The sequence below is a fragment of the Staurois parvus genome, unplaced genomic scaffold (genome assembly GCF_062004578.1).
Source record: "Staurois parvus isolate SC_StPar_1 unplaced genomic scaffold, SC_StPar_1.0 ptg000194l, whole genome shotgun sequence".
Taxonomy (NCBI): Eukaryota; Metazoa; Chordata; class Amphibia; order Anura; family Ranidae; genus Staurois; species Staurois parvus.
Window position 1 is genome coordinate 527,170 of NW_028317990.1, and position 12,686 is coordinate 539,855.

General features: G+C 46.5%; 1 protein-coding gene across 2 annotated transcripts in view; it reads left to right on the plus strand.

The window, feature by feature from the left end:
- The first annotated feature begins 3,701 nt into the window (after positions 1–3,701).
- MAPKAP1 (MAPK associated protein 1) overlaps positions 3,702–12,686 on the plus strand; it is a 307,717-nt gene continuing 298,732 nt past the window's right edge. For both annotated transcript variants that reach the window (XM_089677866.1, XM_089677867.1), the window contains exon 1: positions 3,702–3,834. The gene's annotated coding sequence lies outside the window, so the exon portion shown is untranslated. The remainder of the gene's footprint in view (positions 3,835–12,686) is intronic.

Sequence of the window (12,686 nt, forward strand, 5' to 3'; positions counted from 1 at the left end):
TTTTATATGAGCCATTGAAGATTCCCTAAAGGTGTTTGACCATTTAGTGATTGATCATGGTGGGAGCTGACCCTGTGTCCAGTCAGAGGGAGAGATCCATCCTGCCTGGGATCATCCAGTAATACAATATATTCTATGACTCCTTGAGGGTCAAATTTTTGAGGTGAGCACACACGCCAGACAGTGACGGTTAGATTGGCACAAGTTTCTGAGTTGAAGCATTGAAATCTAGATTTTTTATTTATTATTTTTTATTATTTATTTTATCTTTATTTATCTTTATACCTCGGACTTTGCGATGTATTATTTATTGTCACGATGTATGATTTGGTCACTATTGATTTCACTTATAATTGTCTCCTAGTCACAGTTATGCTTTTTTCTTGTTTGGATCATGTTCCACTTTATATGTATTTGAAATTAAGCTGGATGATTAACATTTTTTATTGATCATATACAGTGTCACATCATTCATTTATATTTATTCACAATTTTTATTACATTTTTATTGCCTTTTATTATTCATTTCAAGTATATCACAGTGTACACAGCGCTACACCCTTCCTTTATCAATGTGTGTTGTTATTTTGAGGGGACAGCAAATTTACATGTTATACAAGCTGTACACTCACTACGTCACATTGTAGCAAAGTGTCATTTGTTCAGTGTTGTCACATGAAAAGATAGAATCAAATATTTACAACAATGTGAGGAATGTACTCACTTCTGGGAGATACTGTGTATGTAAAGCGCTGCAAAAAGTGATGGCGCTATATAAGTACCTGAAATAAAAAAATTAAATTTACTTCTCACCCCTTAACTCTGCATTACTTACTACTGACCCCTGCACTCCCCAATATGTCTGCCTCCTGCATTACTTCCTTTTGACTCTTGTGTTGCTGACTCCTGCACTCTGAGCATTACTTACTACTGACCCCTCCACTCTGCGTTATTTACAATTTACCCCTGAACTTTGCATTATTTACTGCGCTCTGTGCTACTTACCCCTGCCCCCTGTGTTATGTACTACTGACCCTGCACTCTGAGCATTATTTACTACTGAACCCTGCTCTCTTCCTTGCTTATTATTGACCCCTGCACTCTGCATTACTTACCCCTGCACTCTGAGCATTATTTACTACTGACCTCTACACTCTTAGCCTCACTACTGACGCCAGCACTCTGTTATTTTCGACTAACCCATGTACTCTGCGTTATTTACTACTGGCCCCCGCACTCTGCGTTACTTATTCCTGCCCCCCTGTACTATGTGTTACTTTTTTTAGCATCTGTGTTACTACTGACCCCTGTACTCTGTTACTCACTACTGATCTCCACATTCTGCATTATGTACTCCTGCCCTTTGCACTCTGTTTTACTTATTCCTGCCCCCTGTATTCTCCATTACTTACTATTGACCTCTGCACTTTGCATTTTACTTACTCCAGACCCCTAACTTACTACCGACTTCTACACTTTGAGCGTTACTACTGTCCCCTGTACTCTGCATTACTTAGTACCGACCCCTGTACTCTGCATTATTTACTATTTACCCTTGAACTTTGCCTTACTACTGCCCCTGCACTGTGTTATTCATTAATCAATCCTGAACTCTGCGTTTACTTCTGCTCCCTGCACTCTATGTTACTGACTTCGCCCCCCTGCATTACTTACCACTGACTCCTGCACTCAGAATATTACTTACTACTGCCCCTGCACTCTGCATTAGCACGGACTCCTGCTCTCTGTGTTATTTACCACTGACCCCTGCATTACTTACTACTACCCCCTGCACTCTGCATAACTTACTCCTGTGTTATTTACTAATAATCCTTGCACTAAATGTTACTTACTATTGACTCCTGCACTCTGCATTACGTCTGCCCCCTGCACTGTGTTACTTACTACTGACCCATGAACTCTGAGCATTGCACATTACTTACTACTGACTTTTGCATTCTGAACCTTACTACTAGCCCCTGAACTCTTCATTACTTACTCCTACCCTTTGCACTCTGCGTGTATTACTCCTGCCCCCTGTGTTAACTACACTCTGCATTACTTACTACTTACACAAGCACTCTGAGCGTAAATTACTTCTGATCATTACTACTGACCCCTGCACACTGCATTACTTACTTCTTACACAAGCACTCTGAACGTAATTTACCTCTGCTCATTACTTCTGGCCCCTGCACGCTGCATTACTTACTAGACCCCTGCACACTGCATTACTACTGACCCCTGCACTCTGCATTACTTACTACTGACTCTGCATTGTTTACTACTAACCTCTGTACTACATACTACTGACCCCTTACTCTGCATTATATCCTAAGGAACCTTTTATTCTGCATCATTTACTAATGACCCCTTCACTCTGCATTACTGACTCCTGCCCCCTTTGTTACTACTGACCCCTGCACTCTGCATTACTAGTGACTCTGTATTATATAATAATGACTTCTGTACTCTGTGGTACTTTCTGCTGACTCTGCATTATATACTACTGACCCCTGTACTCTGATATTTGCTACTGACTCTGTACTAAATACGAACAACCCCTTCCTTCTGCATTTTTACTAATGACCCCCTCATTCCTTACTGCTAACCCTTGAATAATTTACTCCTGACCCCTGCACCCTTGAAACCGTCCTTACTTTGTAATGGAGCCTTCCTAGACTAGCCTCAGTCTACACTGGTGATCTCCACCTCTCCTGGACTGCCCATCCCGAGTTGGAGCATCATAGATACATCATACCGTTGTTATAGAAAACTCAGCATTGGATGTGAATGAGGACCTTCTGATGGTGAGGGACTGGAGACTGGAAATTACAGACAGGGACTGGGGACTATGGGACACATGCAGACAGGTAGGAATTGTCTATGGGACATATGCTGGGACTGGGGACTATGGAATGCATGCTGGGACTGGGGACTGTTGGACACATGTTGGGACTGAGGATTGTTGGACACTAGCAGACAAGCAGGGATGGTGGGAACACATATTGGAACTGTGGACACAAGCTGGGATTGGGAACTGAGGGACACATGTTGAAACTGTCGGACACATGCGGAGACTGTGGGTCACATGTTGGAACTGTCGGACACATGCTGGGACTGGGGGATATCTGTTGGAACTGTCAGACACATGCTGGGACTGTAGGACACATGGTGGAACCCTCGGACACATGCTGGGACTGTTGGACACTAGCAAACAGGTATGGACTGGGAGACACATGCTAGGAGTGTTGGGACATTAGGAGACAGGCAGGGACTAGGGACTGGGGACTATGGGACACTTACAGATAGGCAAGGATAGAGGACTTATGCTGGCACTGTGGGTCACATGCAGGGACTGGGGGTGGGACTCTTGCAGGGACTGTAGGTCATATGCAGGGTCTGGGACTCACGCAGGGACTGGGGGTGGCAATCATGCAGGTACTGTGGGTCATGTGCAGGGTCCAGGATGGGACTCATGCAGGGACTGTAGCTTACATGCAGGGACTGGGTGTGGGACTCATGCAGGGACTGGTGATTGGACTGTGGGACTCATGCAGGGTCTGGGGGTGGAACTCACTCAGGGACTGTGGACCACACAGTAAACCGTCCCCAGGAATAAAGAATTCATGAGAAGACAGAAGTGAGGTGTGGGCGGGCTCTCCCATGTAAAGTGTGTATACAGAGTCATGTGACACACTCCACCTCCTCCGTCACATGACTCCTTCACGTCAAACATGAGCCAGTCACATGACTGTGATGTCATCAATGCTTTCCCGGTGATGTTTCTGGTCGCTGACTGAAGCCCGGTGGTGGTTCCGGTGACAGGTGGAGGTGAGCGGGCGGTCCGGTGATGGATGAGTGACGTCTGTAGAGTGTGTTGTGTGCCATTCCCGGCCGTCCAGCTCACACACAGCCATGTCACCACAACACAGAGCAGCACACTGAGGTCTGACCCATGGGAGGGGGTCCAATGATGGGCTCATACAAGAGAACAGCCTGTGCTGGACCTGCCCGGCCAGGACTATGTTTTCTGTGCTTCTCCCGAGAGCCAGGGATTGTTTACACTTGTGATTGGGGGCAGTAAACATAAGCCCCCTGATCCCCCCCCCCCCCCCCCCATTAACCTGTTCCTGCCCAGCCCCAGCATCCTTTCAACTGCACTTTTCCGCCTGGGAAGTTGCTGCACATAAGCTTTACCTGGGCAGCAAAAGTTAATAAAGAAATATTAAACCCAGAAATAAACATTTGTTATATTGCAGCTGACCAATTCTGTCCTGTGATGGCTGCATTAGTTTTCTTTATAGGCTTTCTTCTATATTCATCTGATTATACGGCCAGTAAGTCTGGTTTTCAAAAGAACAAGATCTCTTCCAGACACATCTGTTACAGAGATGAGACAAACCATTCACCACTGGTTGGGGCGCTTATGATCAGTTTTATTTGTGTAAAACCTTTTTCCCCAAAAAGAACAAAAAATGTTTGCTGTAACTGATTATAAAGTATTAGCTGGAGTTTGGCTTCAATGTGCTAGTGTAGTTAAATCTGCTAATACATCTAACACTCCCCTCCCTCCAGATTAACAGTGCTGCTGTACCCCCTGTGCTCCTTCATCCAGAGTGGAGGCTCTGTAATACAGGAGGTATGTTGCTGGCCTGATCACCAGGTAAAAACAGAGGTGGAAAAGCCTTCCAAAGAAAACAAATGCAGCCATCACATGTAATGATTGGTAAGCTGCCATATATATCATTGTTGGTTTTGGGTTTAATACTTCTTTAACCACTTTAATACTAGGAACTCAACCCCTTCCAGCCCAGGCCAGTTTTCAGCTTTCCACACTGTCGTACTTTGGCAATTGTGCAGTCATGCAACACTGTACTCATGACATTTTAATACTTTTTTGAGACAGAGCTTTTTTTTTTGGTGATATTTATTGAGTCACTAAACCCACAACAGTAAATTCAGTCTGTCTATGCAGTAAAGCATGCATGGTATACTCACTGTGGAACTTAAGGGGTTAATTCTCTGCATTGTGTAAAAAGGATGTTTGATCTTGACTTCTCTGATCCTCCCCTTCTTCCACACTCCCCATGCCATCTCCTGATAGAACACAGCCTTAGGGGCACCCTGCACATGCTCAGTTTGGTGTGTACTGCTAGTGAGTTTTTTCTTTTTTTTGGGAGGGTAAATGTGATCAGGACTGGACCAATCAGCACTGACAAAGGGTCAGGGTTTTTGCAGCCTCATAGGACAGTCAAAGGAGAATGAAAACTCCTCCTACAAGCCTTCACCTTTGCTGATGTGCGCTGATGAGGCTGCACTGATAGGCGGCATTTAGAAGTCACTAATAGATGGCTCTGATGGGCCCTGATAGGCTGCACTGATAGGCGGCACTTGGGAGTCACTGATAGATGGCTCTGACGGGCATTGATAGGCTGCACTGATAGGCGGCACTTGGGAGTCACTGATAGATGCCTCTGACGGGCATTGATAGGCGGCAATTGGGAGTCACTGATAGATGGCTCTGATGGGCATTGATAGGCGGCACTTGGGAGTCACTGATAGATGCCTCTGACGGGCATTCATAGGCTGCACTGATAGGCGGCACTTGGGAGTCACTGATAGATGCCTCTGACGGGCATTGATAGGCGGCAATTGGGAGTCACTGATAGATGGCTCTGATGGGCATTGATAGGCGGCACTTGGGAGTCACTGATAGATGCCTCTGACGGGCATTCATAGGCTGCACTGATAGGCGGCACTTGGGAGTCACTGATAGATGCCTCTGACGGGCATTCATAGGCTGCACTGATAGGCGGCACTTGGGAGTCACTGATAGATGCCTCTGATGGGCATTCATAGGCTGCACTGATAGGCGGCACTTGAGAGTCACTGATAGATGCCTCTGATGGGCCTGCACTGATATTCAGGGCACTGATTATCAGTTTAAATGTCCCCTGTCAGAATTGCTGGTTGCTGTCTCTGCTCATGGTGACAGTGTGTGGGGAGAGGACTGGCAATAACCGGCAAGTTTGTTTGCAAGGTGACCAGCTGTGATTGGCCCTTTACCCTGATCCAAAGAACACAGTGATCACAGAGTGTGCCGATGCACAGGGGGCGTGGTTTGGGGAGAATGTCTATAGACACCCTCGCAGAACTGGACAACCATGCTGTAGCCATCTTTTTGGCTATAGCGTGGTCGGGAAGTGGTTAAGTTGCCCCAGCAGCCGGGTGGGGTGTACATGTGTTCTGCCCATGATGCTTTGCTTGGTGTTGCAGCAAAAATGACCCCCCCTTCGTCACAGTCAGCAGTCGGTACCTCCACAATATGTGACCTATTAAAGCAAATGGGGCCCCACTGAAAGCACAAGCCAAGTGGTAGACTCGCAGTTGTGGTATTCCCATTAAAAAGTACTGCCCAGCCTCTTAAAAAAAAAAATAGGCGACAGTATCACAGCCTGCTTGCCTGTCAGCTGCCTGTAGTGTTAACACCCTCAGCATTTTTTAGTTTAACATATTAAGCTCAATAAAATAAACATTCTCCAGTAAAGTACTTGCTAAAAAGTACCCCAGCATTTGCAGTTTACAATTTTCAATGCTGCTGATCTCAGCGCTGCTTCCCTGAACTTCCAGTCTTCTCAGGAAAAAGTTACCAGTGGACAGTGTATTCTCCACTCAGTCTGTTATCTTGGAGGAGGCGGTTGACGCAGGGGAGTGCCTTTCCATCCTAGGCTACGGGTCTGTGTGTTTCTGTTGATGCACACAGTGTAGGGAGATACAACTCTAATCCATGCATACAATGGTGACTGCATAGGATGTTGCAAGAGAAAGGAGCCACCCTGAAACAGGAAACTTGGGGCAGTGGGTTTTGGCACCAACTGAAAAACTAGAACACAGGCAAAGATAAATTGCCTAACTCCCAGTTTTTTATACTCCATTGTCTCGCAGGCTGTGTCATTCCACACTCTGCGAATCCTGTGAGCTCTGGGCCAGGGAACAAACAATCTCACGGCTCATTGGAGTACAAAAAAGCAGGAGTTGAGAGTTTGGAGGATGCAGAACTCATCTCTGATAGTAGTGTATGATTTAGATTTTCCAGAGCAGTGGTCTCCAAACTGCGGCCCTTTGTTTGCTTTTATCCGGCCCTTGGGGCACTATTTCATTTACCGACACCAATAGTGGGGCACAGTTCCTCCCAATCAATGACACCAAAGATGGGCCATAGTTCCTGGCAATGACACCAATGATGGGGCCCAGTGGTACTAATGATGGGGCACAATTCCTTCAAATGACACCAGTGATGGGGCACAAATCCTCCCAATGCTACCAATGATAAGGCACAGTTCCTCCAAATGACACCAACAATGGGGCACAGTTCCTCCCAATGACACCAACAATGGGGCCCAATGACACCAATGATGGAGCACAATTCCTCCCAATTACTCCAGTGATGGGGCACAGATCCTCCCAATTACACCAGTGATGGGGCGCAATTCCTCCCAATTACACCAGTGATGGGGCGCAATTCCTCCCAATTGCACCAACGATGGGGCGCAATTCCTCCCAATTGCACCAACGATGGGGCGCAATTCCTCCCAATTGCACCAACGATGGGGTGCATTTCCCCCCCCAATGCACCAACGATGGGGCGCAATTCCTCCCAATTGCACCAACGATGGGGCGCAATTCCTCCCAATTGCACCAACGATGGGGCGCAATTCCTCCCAATTGCACCAACGATGGGGCGCAATTCCTCCCAATTGCACCAACGATGGGGCGCAATTCCTCCCAATTGCACCAACGATGGGGCGCAATTCCTCCCAATTGCACCAACGATGGGGCGCAATTCCTCCCAATTGCACCAACGATGGGGCGCAATTCCTCCCAATTGCACCAACGATGGGGCGCAATTCCTCCCAATGACACCAACGATGGGGCGCTATTCTTACCAATGACACCAACGATGGGGCCCAATTACACCAATGATTGGGCACAATTCCTCCCAACGACACCAAGGATGGGGCATTGTTTATTCCAACAGATGCTGGGACATTTTCTACTCCTGATGGTCACAGTGCAGCCCCTCTAAAGTCTTAAGCACAGTAAACTGACCCTTTGTTTAAAAAGTTTGGAGACCCCTGTCCAGGAGGCTGCTCTCTGTCAGTCGGGTATCCTGTCAGATCCTTGGACCCAACTAGAGTTTATGAAAGAAGAGGGCACCACACTGAATTGTACTGTTCATATCAAGTTTATGCCACAAACAGAAAAGCCAACACGTTTCAGAGGCTCACACCTCCTTCATCAGGGCTTACATGGTGATGGCGAATGGAACGGAGAGATCTGGTGCTGGGCTGCAATTACATGGATAGGATAGCAGTGTATTGATCATACAGATACCAAACCGACAGCCCCCTAAGTATAATACCTGCACCCCTACACTAAGTGTTTAATTATTGGGGGGGGGGGGGACTGTAAGGGTACATTTTTATTTAATTTCCAGAGTTCAGCTTTAACATGCAGAGTGCATAGTAGGCCTTGCCCTGTGCTAATGTTAAAGTGGTTCAAAAGGCTCACATTTTTTTACCTTCATAGATTTTATGCATGAAGGTGAAAAAAACTTTCTGTGTGCAGCAGCCCCCATAATACCTGATGCCCATCGCAATCCAGTGATGTGCACAAGAGCCTCGGCTTTCTGGGGACTCTCCTTCCTCATTGGCTAAGGCAGAAATGAGAGCCATTGGCAATTGTCAATCACAGCCAGTGAGCCAATGAGAGGCTCTGTGTGTGAATGGACATGCAGAGAAGTGGCTCGTTAGCAAGCCTGCTTGGGTGCCCCCATAGAAAGCTGCGTGCTCTGAGGGCAATTGGCAGGAGGGAGGGGCGAGGAGTGCCGTGGGGTCTCTGATAAAAGGAGGATCAGGGCTGCTCTGTGCAAAACCATTACACAGAGCAGATAAGTATGACATGCTTGTTGTTATTAAAAAAAATAACTTTATTATCACTTTAATTAAAGGCTAAATTCACAGGTTTTTTTCAAGAAAATTGCCTATGCAGTAAAATGGCCCTAATAGATTAAAATAAAAAAACTATGCAGCTTTGAAAAATGTTGAATGTAATTGCAGTTATATTTGGTTCACATGCATTTTGCGTTTGATGCTTTCTTCAGTGCTTTTCTACACGCGTTTTCTATGTTTTTTTTACTGCCTTTTGTTAAGCTTTTTTTTTTCTTAGTGGAATTTATTTTTTTGCAGGGCAGATTAAAAATGCAAAATGTGGCAAAAAAGCAGCAACTGAAAAAAGCACAGATGTGAACATGTTCCATAGGAAACTATGTTAAATGTACTGCAGTGCGTTTCTGCGAAAAGCACTAAAAAACACATTGTTGTGAACGGAGCCTAAGTCTGCTATAGGGCGGACAGCAAGTGGTTAATGGGCATGCTTCCTACCACTGGATACTATTAATCTCCACCAGATTAAAACATGAACTAGACAAAGTCGTTACTAGACATACTCTTCACCGCACACAGCAAATGAATAGGCTGCCATGCCCACGCAAACACAGCTCACAGAGCCGCATAGATGTGCATCTTATCTTAGTGAATGTTAAATCTTTTGTTTGGACCAGGCTGGTTCAATAACACATGCGTGTGCTGTTGACGACGTATGAAGCCTCCGGTGCATAAAGTATACAGCGATGTGTTTCGGTAGCAGTACAGGGATGTCCTGTCCCACTCCCGAAACAAAAGTCAGCACACAGCCGTTCACAGTAAGCCTTTTATTTTCTGAACGAATACAAAGCTTACCCTGTTTGGCTGAGGCGAGAGATGCAGGTGGATGGAATCATGGTCTCAGCCAATCAGAGGAAGCTTTGTGTTAGTGGAGGAAATGGTTTGTTTGGATCAGTTTGGTCCAAATGAACTATTTAAAACAGAGTTCCACCTAGAGAAAAAAAAGTCAGCAGCTACAAAAACTGTAGCTGGTGAGTTCTAAAATACAGCCACTTACCTGTTCCTCAGTCCAGCGGCGTCCTCACCACCGCTGGTTTCACCGGCCATCTTCTTTCCCTGGCGCCGACATGTTTAGTGTGGGCACCCGGCTAAGACAGCTTGTGGCTTCACGGCCAGATGCCCACTGTTCATGCGCGAGAAGCGCTGCGCTTTGTGAATGGTCCTGTAGTCTTCTGGGACCTGTCACATGTCCCAGAAGGCTACGGGGAGGGAGGGGGGAGGATGACTTCCGCTTCCAATCAATTAGGCAATCGCAGCGGAAGTGGGAGCGGGTACCTGTCAAATTCGGGTACCCGCTCCCCAAAGGTGCCCATGGGGAGCGGGGGACAAAGGTTAAGAGTGGAACTTCCCCTTTTGGGCGGAGCTCTGCTTTAAAGTTCACTAAAACAGGGCTTGACAAATTGCTTTGAAAGTAGGAGCCAGTTTTTTGTTTTTTCTTTTAGTTTTGTGTGGGTTGTCAGCGCCTGGGACTTTACACGATGCAATTTGCTACGCGTCAATCACAGCAAAACCGCATTGCATTTTAGGCGCCATAGAAAATGGCACCCAAACCTGCATTTTGTAATCATAGCAATTCTGCTGCAATCCCAAAATGCCTAGGTGTGAATGGAGCTGCCCTGATTCACATTTATGCGATTCTGGACTTGTTTTGAAACTCACAGATTCGCATGACAGGCTAAATATTTTGTGTTCTTATTGAGGTGGTTCACACAGATGCGATCCACATGCATTGTATTTTGAGTGCAATTATGAAAAGGGTCCTCTGCGAGTTTGTAGTGGTGCATTCCAGACTTGCAAGTGATAGAGTGGCATGCAGAGATAAGTGTTCACATCGGATTGTTATTGACTGGGTTTTGCATTGAAGTCAATGGGAGGCGTTTTTGCATCGATGTCAGTGGGAGGCTTTTTTGCATGGGCGGTAGTGGGATGTGGTTTTGTATCGATGTCTATGAGGCGTCACTTTCCATCGAAGTCTGTGGGAGGCAGTGTGTGAGCTCCAGGAGGCAATTTCTAGTTGCCACGGCGACCTGGTGCCTGGGATTTGTCAAGCCCTGCACTAAAACATAAAGTTAGGCTTTAAGCCCTAAAGAAGGGGAAGTAGCTTGGCCCCTGAAACATGGTGGTTTGTTGGGCATTCAAATAGTAGTTTAAAACTTTTTGGACTTTCAATTTCAGAGTGTGGTGCTTTTGTTCATCCTTTGATTCCTGCTTTACCCCTTTGGAGATGCTTGAACAGTCTAGCCACATTCATTGTCTCACTTAAAGTAGTTGTAAAGGCTCACAGTTTTTTGCCTTTATGCATTCTATACATGAAGGTAAAAATCCTTCTGTGTGCAGCTCCCACCCAGACCCCCAATACTTACTTGAGCCCCATCTCAATCCAGCGATGTGCAGGAGAGCCTCTGCTCTCCCAGGTCTCTTCCCTCCTCATTGGCTGAGACAGCAGCGGGAGCCATTGGCTTCACTACTGTCAATCACAGCCAGTGAACCAACCAAGCATTACGGAGGAGGTCTGGTGCTAGAATTATCGCTCTCATTCTGGAGTGCGCGGTGTGACGTGTACCGCAGTCGATATTATCATGCGTAGGCGCCCCTTCATGTGCTTTTACGTTTGTATGTGCGTATATGTGTGGGTTGGGCGCCTCAAAATTTTTGTTAGGGGGGTGTATGTGCTTGAGTGTAACTTTTAATTTTTTACAATTAAAAACAACCGTATTTAACTTTTTTTCCCCCATAACATAGGGGACAAAAAGTCCCCTATGTGATGATTTTTGGTGGCAGGTACTCTTTATTGAGACATCTAGGATCCCAGGACCCTGGATATCTCCCCTGTACTCCACTGGATGTAATGGAGTGCATATCGTACTATGTTACATACTTTCCCGGCCTGAATGGCAGGGAAATCTGTCAACGGGGACCCAGAAGTGATGTCATAATGTCACTTGCGGGCAAGGACAAGAAAATGAGGGGAGTGGACATGTCCGCTCTCTTCCCTCTCCTACACCTGCAGGGACCTGCTGAACCAGGCCCGGACCCGCGGATGGGCAAGAAGAGCCCAGGAGACATAGCAGGAAGGGGGGCGGAGACTAGCACTGTAGTGGGCTGTGTGGAAGCAATTGGGTGGCAGCGCAGCCACCCGAATGCTTCCACCTGACAGGTGAGCCCTGCTGCTTGCCCATAGCAGGGCTAAAGGTTAAAAGAACTACCTGCCCGGTGTCTGGAACTACATGTGACAGGTGATATAAATGTAACACGGGCAGCACAGTGGCTAAATGGTTAGCACTTCCGCCTGGCTGTACTAGGGTCGTTTGGTTCGAATCCCAACCACAGCACCACCTGCCTGGAGTTTGCATGTTCTCCCTGTGCTTGCGTGGGTTTCCTCTGGGTACTCCAGTTTCCTCCCACACTCCACAGACATGCTGGTAGGTTAATTGGCTCCTGTCTAAATTGTCCCTAGTATGTGTACGTATGAATGTAAGTTAGGGACCTTAGATTGTACTCCCCTTGAGGGTTAGGGAATGATGTGAATGTACAATATATATGTAAAGCGCTGCGTAAATTGACAGGGCTATAGAAGTACCTGAAATAAATAAATAACATCCCTGGTACAGAAATATTCATCACAAGGCACAATATAGGATCTCAAATACTGAGAGGAACAAAGGAAACCACATAGTG